The following is an 11664-nucleotide window of genomic DNA, read 5'->3' as shown; positions in this document are numbered from 1 at the left end:
TTGTGTGTGGTTGTACATGTTATATGTATGAGAGTGTGTGTTATGTGTGTGTGTGCGGGAGTGGATGTGAATGTGACTGTGTAAGTACGAATGTATGTGAGTGTGACTGTGTTTTGTGTATGGTGTATGTGTGTGTGTGTGCATGTGTGTGTGTGTGTGTGTTTGTGTGTGTGCACGCATGTCCATGCATGCTTATGAGGAGGAGACCAGAGGTCACTGTCAGGTGTTTTTCTCAGTCGTTCTCTGTTTTCTTTTTCACTTTCTGGAATAGTCCCTTGTTGAACACGTGGCTCGTCCATTCAGCTAAACTGGCTGGCCAGAGAGTCCTTCAGAGCCTGACTTGCCTCCCCTGTACTGCTCCCACGCCTGGATTTTTCTGTGCATGTGGCAGGAGCCATGTTGTCTCTCCTGGAGAAGGAGAGTGAATGTTCTGTAAGTGACCTCCTTGAGGCCTCCTTGAGGCAAGGCCTCTTGGAGTTTTTCTCCCATTTGGCAAGGACCAGTGGGAATGATGACCAGCACGACTGCATCAGTCCTTTGGAGATGGAGCCATGAATTCAGACACTCCAGAAGAGGGCACCAGATCTCGTTACGGATGGTTGTTAGCCACCATGTGGTTGCTGGGATTTGAACTCTGGACCTTTGGAAGAGCAGTCGGGTGCTCTTACCCACTGAGCCATCTCACCAGCCCGGAGCCATGAATTCAAAAGGTTATTCAAAAGTTAAGTAAAGACATGGCTGACTAAGATCTTTAAAAGAGATCCCTTATTGGATGGCCTCAAAATTGATTGGAATATATGAGGAAGAAGGAGGGGGCTTGGCAAGGTCAACTACTTCCCCTGAGGACCTAAGCATGCAGTACACTGAAGAGAAGGAACGTTCAAAACTCAGGTAGAGAAGATAGCACGTAAAGGTTCACAGTAGTGTTCATTCTCAGGAGAAGTTAGTTCATTCTTGGGATAAGTTAGTAAGTAGAATGTGCTGTGCTCTTAAAAGAGATGTAAGTTGGATAGAGTCATCTTTGCCTTGGGTAAGGGCTGATACAAAAGAAAGAACAGTGTGAGTGGAGGGGGAAGTGTTAGTTGTTACTCTGCTCTTCATAGGAAAGTTGTATAGGGCAGGACCACACTGTAAAACACAGACAGATTATGGCATAAAGTCAACCTACAGTGCATTGTGAGCATACTGAATTAGGAGGTGGTAAAACACAAAGTTTTAATCCTGCTAAAGTTAGTTTGGATTCTAATTGTCTTTTACTTTGAAACCTGCATGTCTGCTGCCGGCTTATGCACAAACTAGATGTGCCTGGGTAAATATGTTCACTTGGCTTGTAACACAGTACTTAAATCATTCTGGCTGGCAATACTCAGGTGTGCTTGGCTATGGCATAATCATTTGGATTGTACTACAATCCTGCTTAGAGATGGGAAAAGGTTATCACTGACGACAAGGGAGTAAGAAGAACTTAAGATGAAATTTCATAAGTACTGGTTGGGATTCTTGAATAATGATTAAGGAAAATCTGAAACTGTGTGTTTGAATGCTCTGAAATTCTGTATAATAAAGATGGCTAGAGCTATTCGAGGCCATTTGCTTGCACAACAAGTGGTCAGAGTCCTCTCTTTCGCTGACTCCACATCTCAGTTCTGGGTTAATGAACTCACTGGACAAACACTCAGGCATGCGTGCTTAGGAATCTGAACTCAGATTCTGAACTCAGTAGGTAGTAAACATGATCCACTAAGCTATCTCCTCAGCTCCTCTAGAGGTTGTCTTTTTTTCAAGTTCAGTTTGGGGTTTTCCTGGTTCTTGGTTGATCCTGTAGAGACCAAGTGCTTGATTCCCCTTAAATTCATCTATTAACTCCCTAATGCCCTATGTGAGGTCACTTGAAATTGGAGCCTTAGAGAGGTCATTAGGTTAGATGGAGTTGTAAAGGGTAGAGCTGTGCTCTGCTGAGAATAATACTCTCTGAAGAAGAGGCAGCTATGGTGACACACTGGTCTGTCCTTCACTCAGGAGGCTGAAGCAGAAGGACCCCAACTTTGAAGCCAGCCTGGGCTACATAGGGAGAACCCTGTATTGAGAGACAGACACAGAGGACAGAACACTGGAGGAAGCAGAGGAGGTCCTGAGTGAAGTTCTGATGTGGGCAGGGCAAGACCATCTCCCCTTAGTGGCTAGGCTAAAGAAGGATGTCAAACCCTTCCTTGGGGGTCCCAGTTAGAATGGATGGAGCAGTGTGTACAAAAACTAGCAACCGTGGCTTCCTCTTCCAGTATGTTTATAGCCTGAGACTGCTCATCTATGAAGACCTCCTACCTAGCCAGTCCTGCCCTCTGTGCTGTGCCTAATAAATGCACTGAGGTGCCAGGTTGCTGGATGCATAGATGCAGATTCATCACTGCCCAGACACCCATTGGACCCCAGCTTTCTGTATGTGTTTCTGTCCTTTCTTCATCCCTTTGCTGCCCCAGTCAAGGTTCCAGGACCCTCAATGGTCATAGCAGAACATCAAAAATGTTCTTTCTCTTTCTGGCCCTCCTGTGAGCACAAAGTTGCTTGTAATGGAGGAGGCAGCAGGAAATGGGCATCTACTTGCCAAAAAAAGAGAGAGACTCGTGGGGAGCCAAACTGCCTTGTACTTTGTTCTGGTGGCCATGGCACCCAGACTAGGGGTATTGGTGAGTGAAAACCTGAACAGGCAAGCACAGCGTGATCAAAACAGTGGGTGACTTAAGCCCAGAAATCGTGGGTGTTTGTGTGATGAGACTCTAGGTCTTACTTAAACCTGTTCTAGCAACACGAGGGGCTCCACGCTCCACCTCAGTATTGCCAAGTGTGGGCAGGACAAGTTCTCCACCCAGCCTCTAACTGCCAGGTTCCATCTGTACAAAAGGAGGAGGGCTCCCTGGGAGGGCCTTGTAGGAAATGAAAGGCCAGGCTCCCTGCACAGTCTCTGCAGTATGGGGGAGTCTTATTAAGGCTCAGCGGGGATGAGAGTCCCAGCTCCCTACTCAGCTTCCCCGCTGTTCCCCCAGCAGGGAGCTCAGTGCCTCACTGCAGATGAGGGTAGGATCTGTAATCCCACTCAGCGTTTGCCCGCCATATGGGTGATGAAGTCACAGATTCTTTTCTCTTTGATGCTTGGCTAGAATGGAGCAAGTTGCATTTTGCACTAAGTCTTTAAGACTCTACTGGGTTTATATATATATATATATATATATATATATATATATATATATATGTTAGTTGTTCATTATTCTTCATTGATGATTAACATTCCTGCCATAGATTGCATCGTAAGTATACCCCAAAGGCCTGGTCCCTAGGTAGCACCATGGGAGGCGGTAGGCCTCTAAGGAGTGGAACTTATGGGAGGGAGGATTTATACTGTCCAAGGTAACAATGGGATCTGGGTCTTTCTTTTTCATTTTAGTTTTCTGAGCACGAGGTAAGCAGTTTCGTTTTGTCACATGCTCCTACCATGGTGTGCTATCATCAGCCCAAAGCCACTGGCCAACCAATCAACCACAGCCTGAAATCTCTGAAACTTCGAACTAAAATAAACCTCTCTCTATCTCAACTTCATGCTCTACTTCTGCCTATATATACAGCCAACCCCTTTTTGCTTTATACGTTAACTACCTCGGGTGTGTGTTACAGCAATGCAATGCTGACTGACAGCTTGATATATGTGAGTTGTTGGCATACTATACGTATATTAATACTGATGTATAGCTTTCTGGATGACACTGCCAGTACATGTTCCACAAATATATACTCCTGTCTGTGGCCTCTCTTTTTCTCTGTTAATGATGTCTTTTGATGTACAGAAATTCTTCATGTTGATGAAATTCAGCTCACCGTGTTCTTCTTAGTATATCCTCTCCATCTATATTCTCCAAGTAGCTCGGCTACTTCATTTTAGCCCCACACTGACGGCGGTAGCCCGCTCTGAATTAACTTTCAATGACTGTATAAGTGGGGTCAGGGTTCCTTTTTCCAACACAGTTATCTCATCGACCCGATTTTTTAAATAGCCCTGACAAAGTGAAGTGGAGTCTGTCATAAATCCCACTCATAAATAACATGTGGATCTGTTGCTGGGCTCTTTATCCTATTTTTAGGTTGCTTTGTTCTTTGTTGATGGTGGTGGTGGTGGTGTTCCCAAAACAGCAATAAAAAGCTCTACAGAAGAGACATTGATAAAGTCCACCCACCTCTCTCTGGGGTGACCACAAGGCCTCTGGGGAGGTATTTAATCTCCCCTCCACGTATTAGCAGACATAAATGCTCACACAGTTCGTATTTAACAAAGCAGGTTTTAGTGATGTGGAGAAAAGTTTGCTTGTAAAGTGGAGAAAGTCAAATATAAATGCATACAGCAGTATAATCACACTGTGTGTAGGCAGCACCGTGTACAGCGGCTCTAAGCCTTTAGATTGGCTAACTCATTTAATCCTCACAATAGCCTGAAAGGATAGAGTAATTTTGCTCCCAGTTTACAGATGGTAAACTTGACCAAAGGCACACTAATATACAATAGTTATAGAGATCAAATCCAGGCAATCGGGTTCAGACTCCATGCTGGTAAATAAATAAATGAATAAATACCAAAACCCATGCCTACACCCTGTGAAAACATTGGTGGTGGTCATCTCAGCGATGGGCTTCGTTTCTCACACCTGCTCACTTCCTCTTCTCTTCCTTCTAGACTTCCAGGCTCTCTGCCCACTTCCTCTCGCTTTCCGGCACTCAGCACAAATCCATCATGACTTCTGGAATGGGTTGTTCGTCAGCTCTTCCCTTCCATATCCTTAACTGTGGGCTCCATGAAAACAAGGTGTGGTGTGTCGGTTCACCTTCAGACAGACGGCCAGAGTGATTTCTGCCACACAGCAGGTACATGCAAGGATCCTGTCCTCACAAAGCAGATTGTCAGGGAGATACATCAGGAGAAGACACGGACTCGGGTTTCTTTCTTTGTGTTCCAGTATGATGAAGAAGTTGGTGCTGGAATCTGATACATATCCCTTGCATTTATACATGAACTTGGCCAGCTATGTAAGCCTGGAGTATAATTCTGAGATCCTTTCTTTAATAACTGGGTTAAACATAGCATCTCACATCTACAAGGCTGTCTAGCATACATTAGATATTCGACAGTTACATGACCTTCTTGAGTATTTTTGCAATAATTAGGTCATTTTTAATATGTATTGATTTATTTATTATTTGCTTGTTTATTGCAGTACTGGGGGATTGAACCCAGGGCCTTATGCATGGTAGGCAAGTATTTTACCACTGATCTACATTCCAGCCCTCAAGTCTGCTGTACTTCTTAGGTTTTGTTCATTTGTTTGTCTATAACATATGAGAATGACTAATTTTACATTTTAGGATTATTATTAGAATTCAAGGTGATGACTACACATTACATAGAACTTAGGGTCTGGCTGGCATAGAGTAAATATTCAGTAAAGGTTATCTGCTTATTATTATAGGTGAAATACCTTCTGCAATGCCTGGCACAGAGTACTCTGTAAATAGGTGAGGCCCAATCTTATCTTTTTGGTCTGGGCAGAGTTTTGTCTATCTGCTTCTGGGGAAATCCGGTTTGGCTCTGCAGAGCTAGTGAAGTACAGACGCCACCCAGTGGCTGACATCTGCCACTGCACATCAGCTTCTGGTAAAATTTCCCGGCTACATTGATTCCTTAAGGATACTCTTACCTGTACATTTCCTTAGGAGACCAGAGACATTGGAATCAGAGAGGAAATGAAATTGACAATTAATTCTGGAAGGTGGGTTCAACAAAACTTAGTGATCAATTACATATCCCAGTAGGAAAAGGTTTGCCAAAGACAGTGATTTCCAACCAGGGGTGATTTTGCCCATAAGAGGACATTTGGGAATATCTAGAGACATTTTTGGCTATCATAACTTGAGGGGGCATGGTGCATGGTGTCTATAGTCTGTAGACCAGGCATGCCGTCAAGTATTGTAAAACCCACAAGACATCCCTCATAAAAGATTATCTAGGGCTGGATAGATGGCTCAGAGGTTAAGAATACTGACTGCTTTTCCAGAGGTCCTGAGTTCAATTCCCAGCAACCTCATACATGGTGGCTCACAACCATCTGTAATAATGAGATCTGTTGCCCTCTTCTGGTGTATCTGAAGACAGCTAAAGTGTATTCATATACATAAAACAAATATTTAAAAAAAAAAGATTATCTAGTCTCCAACTTGACCAAGGTCAAGATATTCTGCTCTAGGATGGTTGTTAGGACCTCCCTGGGCATCATAAAAAGCCATAGAAGTGCTGTCAGTGGAGCTGCCAGTACTCTGTCCATCCATCTCATGTAAGTGGGAGGAATGTGTTAGCTAGGAATTAACACAGCCTTCAGAACTCTCCAAGACATGGGAGAGCATCTTGTAGACCATTTCTTTCATTTATATTTCTGGGCTACAGCGCATGTCTTCAGTGTTATCACTGAAATTGTATAAAGTCATTATCTCGCTGAAGACATGCACAGAACATGTGTTAATCAGAAAGTCCCCAAATAAATCATGAGCTCACAGGCTCAGTTAGGAGATCCTGAGACTGGGGAGTAGCAGTGGTGGCAGGGCGGTTGCTTAGCATGTATGTCTAAGATCTTGTTTTCAAGATTTACTTATCTTTATGGTATGTGTATGAGTGTTTGCTTATGTGTATGTATGTGCACCATGTGTGTACAGTTCCTGCAGAGGTCAGAAAAAGTGTTGAATTCCCTGGAGCTGTGTTCCATGGGAACCACATGAGCTACCATGTGGGTGTTGGGTACCAAACCTAGGTCCTCTGCTTTTAACTGCTGAGGATATATATATATGATATATATATATCATATATAATGAGAACTACAGCCTTCTATGCAAGAAAAACAAAACATGGCGCTATGAACCAAAAGGAAATTCTACTTCTCATGCTCTCTGATACTTGTGTAACAAATTTAGGAAGCAGTGAGATCTCTCTTTTCTTTTATATTTTTTCTTCATTAAAGAAAATAGGCAAGGACTGTTCAGGAAAGGGTCCATGGGAAGGACCCAGAAGCAGGGTGGGAGAACTGTCTATGCAGCATGGTCAGGCTGGGAAGAGGATAAAAGTTTCAGAACATGGGTTCAGAATATGGACCGCTCAGACGTTTCCAGTGCCACTGTAATCAATCCTATGGACACTTGGCGAGACTCTCCTCTAACTACAGTGAGTCCTGGAAAGTCTTGGGGCCGTAAAGGCTTCAGCTGTCCAGCCAGATGTGTGGGTGGCTGTCCCCACTGCTGTTTGGGTTCAGCCTCCAAGCCCTAGTCTCTGTGCAACCTTGATACCCTGGCGCAGCCCCGTGTGAGGTGAGAGATGCCCTCCCTGTCTAGACCTGGAGCCTCTCTGGCTGGGGATGGGCGCGTGCTTTCTGGGCTTCTCATTCTCAGCTCCTAGCTGAGGAAATCAATAAACTTTTGCTGACGGATATTACTTTGAGTTCTATTCATATGTTAATGGGTGTTCCGCTGCCTGGTGAGACCTTGCTGCTTTTTTCTATCTGGTGGGGATCATTTGATCTTCAGGCTGGGCTGAGAGGCATCTTTCCTCTTCTTGCCTGTTTACCCGATCCTGCCATTTCCTCTAAGGCCTGACAGGAATTTTCAAAGCTTGCAAAAAGTTCCTCAGAAAAGCTCAAAGCTCTCTCTGGAATCATCTTTTTGAATTTTTGTTTCCTGTGTCTACAGTGCTGCTAATTTCCAGAGAATTTTTAGAAAAAGGCCATGAAGATAAAACCCAGATGTTTTCAGGGGCCAGTCCTTATCTTTCCACCTTGTTTGAGACAGGGTCTCCCTGCCACTGCATAAACCAGGGTATCTGGTCCTTAAGTGTCCACAGAGTCTCCTGTTTGCCTTCTATTGCCCATAAACATGCTAGGTTTGCAGACACCTGCACTGCTAAGTCTGGTTTTTAAATGGGTTTAAGGAATCCAGAGTCGGGTCCTTAGGCATATGTGGCAAGTGTTTTTACCCCTGAGCCATCTCCCCACCCCCACTCCCACCCTGTGTTTTTGACCATACACTGTCCAGTTTGCAATTGCTTTATCCCAGAGCATCTTAGAGGTGCTTGATACCCGGACATCTGCCCATCACTCTGGCCCCCTGCTCAGTTCAGATACCTGGATACTTGCCCAGAAATATCTAGCAGCCACACCCTAGTCTGCCTAGAACTAGACCTCCTGATTCCCACGGCCCTTTGATATGTCCCTAGACATACACTCAGTTTCGATGGCTCATTTCGATGGTATCCAGCAGATCTTTCTGCCCTTTCGGCACAGTGGGAATCTAGCTAGAGCTCTACTGGACTAGAAATGGCCCATGTCTTGTTTGGTTCTGAAAGAATCCCGTGTAGCCCATTCTGACCTTGAACATGATATATACCCAAGGATATCCTTGAGCTCTGGATCTTGCCTCCTCTTCAGTGTTAGGGTTATAAATATGCACCACCACACCCAGCTTAGCCTGTCATCTCTCAAAATGAGCTCTCAGTCTGAGTTTCTCTATTCCCTTGTAGCAGCACCACCTTTTAGAAACCTACTACTCATCCATCAACACACTGACAGCTCAGTGTTCTCTGTCCTGCGGGCTTCTGATAGGAAACAGCCCCTCTTATACTCAGTGATATCTCTACCAGCCCCATCTCCAACACAGATCCAGACTCCGTAGAAGTCCGGAGACGCAGTAGAAATGACTGCCAGTTTTTCATTTGTTTGTCTGCTTTGCTTTTTCAAAGTTAATACTGTATTTCCCTTTGCCTGGCCGTTTGTTTGTTTGCCTTTAAGCTGACATTCCAAACTGCCTCACGGCATTGTTCAGTAGAACCCCCTCAGAAAACTGATGGCAAAGCCGGAGCCTGGCCACCAAATTATGGTGGGTGAGTCGCTATTTGCTGAAAAATAGATGCGAGGTAAACCACGCCAGATGTACATTTCCACAGTCACTGTAATGAAACTCGATAAACTGTGCCTCACCTTCCTGGAGGGAGAAACTGAAAAGCTCCTGTCAAGTAATAATGGGAGGCATTGAAGCAAGAGTGGGGCGATTTGATGGAATTCTCTTGAAGCTCTGCTAATTCTGTCTCACTACATTCAGCACATGCAGCCAGAGCTGATCCAAGGAAATGACGGCGTCGCTTATTCTGCTGTGGTTTATTTGTTTCTTTTTACCCTTGGAGCTTTTAAGTTCAGTTTAAATTTTTTTCATTTGCTTCCTATTGCTGGGGTACATGTTTTGTTTTTTGTTTGTTTATTTGTTTGTTTGTTTTTAACAGCTAGGGTACATGTTTCCATTTTTTCAGTACAGTCCATGGACTGATTGTGAGATCATCAGCCATGCCTAGGTCTGCCGGGTTGGTTACCTGTGAATGGCTAACCTCATTTCTCCATCCAGTGTGTGCTGCAGGCTGCCCAGGGGCCTCAGCATGGACTTCTCTCTTGTTCAGCCTGAAGTTGCACATTTTCTTGTCACAGAGCTCTTGTATGAGATGTGCACAGTGACTGTCTGGTGATTGACACAGGAAGAAACAAAGTGCTGTGGCTTTTATTTATTATTTCAAAGCAGTTGTCTTTGAGATCCACAATCTCCAGTAGACGCTGGCCACTTGCTACCCCAGGGCTTCTCTTTAGACATAAAGACCCTCAGAAAAATGAAGGTCCAGAGATGGGAAACTACGTGTGTACCATTAGCTACCAAGTTGTAACCTAATCTATGTCATCTATAGTTAATGATATCATTTATCAGTTACTACATTGTCTATGAGTTTAATGAAGAATTCTTTTTAAAGATTTTTTTAATTGTAATCATTTTGCTTAGACAGGATCTCACTGTGTAGCCTTGGCTGGACTGGAGCTTGCTGTGTAGACAAGGTTGGCCTGGAACTTGCAGAGATTTGCCTCCCAAGTGCTGGGATTAAAGTTGTGGCCCTCAAAGATTTTTTTTTAATTATGTGTTTTAAGTGTGGGAGAGGTATACACACACGTATACCTCCAGTACACCATCCCACAGCACTTCCAAGCCAGTGGTATCTGCATGATAACATATATCTTAGAACCAATGAATTTTATAGCATAAAGCTCCTTTCACTATCAAATGAGCTTGTTGGCCATGAGTTACAAGTTATGGTAAAGATGATAATCTTTGTGAATCGCCGAACAATGATTCCGACAGAAATATCAGGAGCAGAAAAGAAAAGCCTGGAAATTGATCCATTCCTACGAGTGTGATTTCTATTTCCAGTGAAGGAAGCATTCCAACCTCCCACCAGATTCCTTTGGCTAGTCCCGTTAGGGAATGGTGCCATACTGGGGGCAGTGTCAGCTTATGCTGTGGCAACTGGGTACTCACCAGAGCTGGTAGTGAGTAGCAGTGACTTTGCTGAAGTACTCTACATGTTTAGCTTGAGCATTGTGTTCATTTGTATCTGTTCCAATGAGCAACCACTGGTATGGCTGGCGAGAGAAGCCAGCTGATACTGTGTACGTACCGAATCATCCTGTCCATCTGATCTTTGAGTTTATTTACCATGGATCACTGTTGGACATTTTGGTGAGACATGATGGTCTTTATACACTAAGTCTGTCCCAATGGGCCCGTCTACATATCTCTTCTCCTGATCATTCCTGTCATGAGCTATAAATCCCATAGTGGAGAGTCAAAGAAGGAACAGTAAACGATGAATTGTGTAGCGGATAAAGAAATGCAGCCAATTAATAAGGATATCTACTCTTATACTTGTGGGACATAAGGAAATAACTAGATCCATTGAATCCACTGTGCAGACGGAGAGAGGGTTAAAATCCATGTGTCACATGACTTCCATAAACCCACATTCTTTGGTGCCACTGGTAAATGAGTTGAGCACAGAACCATTGCCTGGTAGTTCCCCCAGGGTAGAGCTGTTTTCCCTCCAGATATAACAGCCACTTGAGCAAGATACTGCAGGCCTTTTAGGGGCATACTTATACACCCTGGGTCCTTCTTTAAATGGTTGAGCCTGACTTCAGTCAGTCATCTGTAGCCTGGGAACCTCCTTTGGAAATTGGGTGTAAAGCAATGAATTCCTGTTGTGCTGAACATTGTCATAAAGACAAAGCCATCTTTGTAGATTGCCCATCTGCTCCTGCCTAAGGAACCCATAACCGATTAGCGTCTATCTCAAAGCTTTAGAAGCCAAACACTCAAGTAGTTCTGTGCCTGAAATACATTATGTAATTTGCCCGCCTTGATTCTTGTTTAAAGATTGATTTATTTATTTTATGTATATGAGTACACTGTAGTTGTCTTCAGACACATTGTAGATGGTTGTGAGCCACCATGTGGTTGCTGGGAGTTGAACTCAGGACCTTTGGGAGAGCAGTCAGTGCTCTTAACAGCTGAGCCATCTCTCCAGTCCCGCCCACCTTGATTCTTAAGGAGCCACCACCTGGCCTCTGCTCTTCCAGAATCCTGCTATTTCCTGAAAGCCTAGTTCTCAGTACGTCCCCCACTGCTGTCTTTGGCATTGCTTCCCAGGGCTTCTCTGCATTATGCTAGGTTAATTCTGTAGTAAGGGAAGAGTCTCCCTGGGTGGTAAGTGGGGGCTACAGC

The sequence above is a fragment of the Mus caroli genome, unplaced genomic scaffold (genome assembly GCF_978045245.1).
Source record: "Mus caroli unplaced genomic scaffold, Mus_caroli_1 scaffold_8, whole genome shotgun sequence".
In the NCBI taxonomy this organism is placed as follows: Eukaryota; Metazoa; Chordata; class Mammalia; order Rodentia; family Muridae; genus Mus; species Mus caroli.
This window is presented reverse-complemented; position numbering follows the sequence as displayed.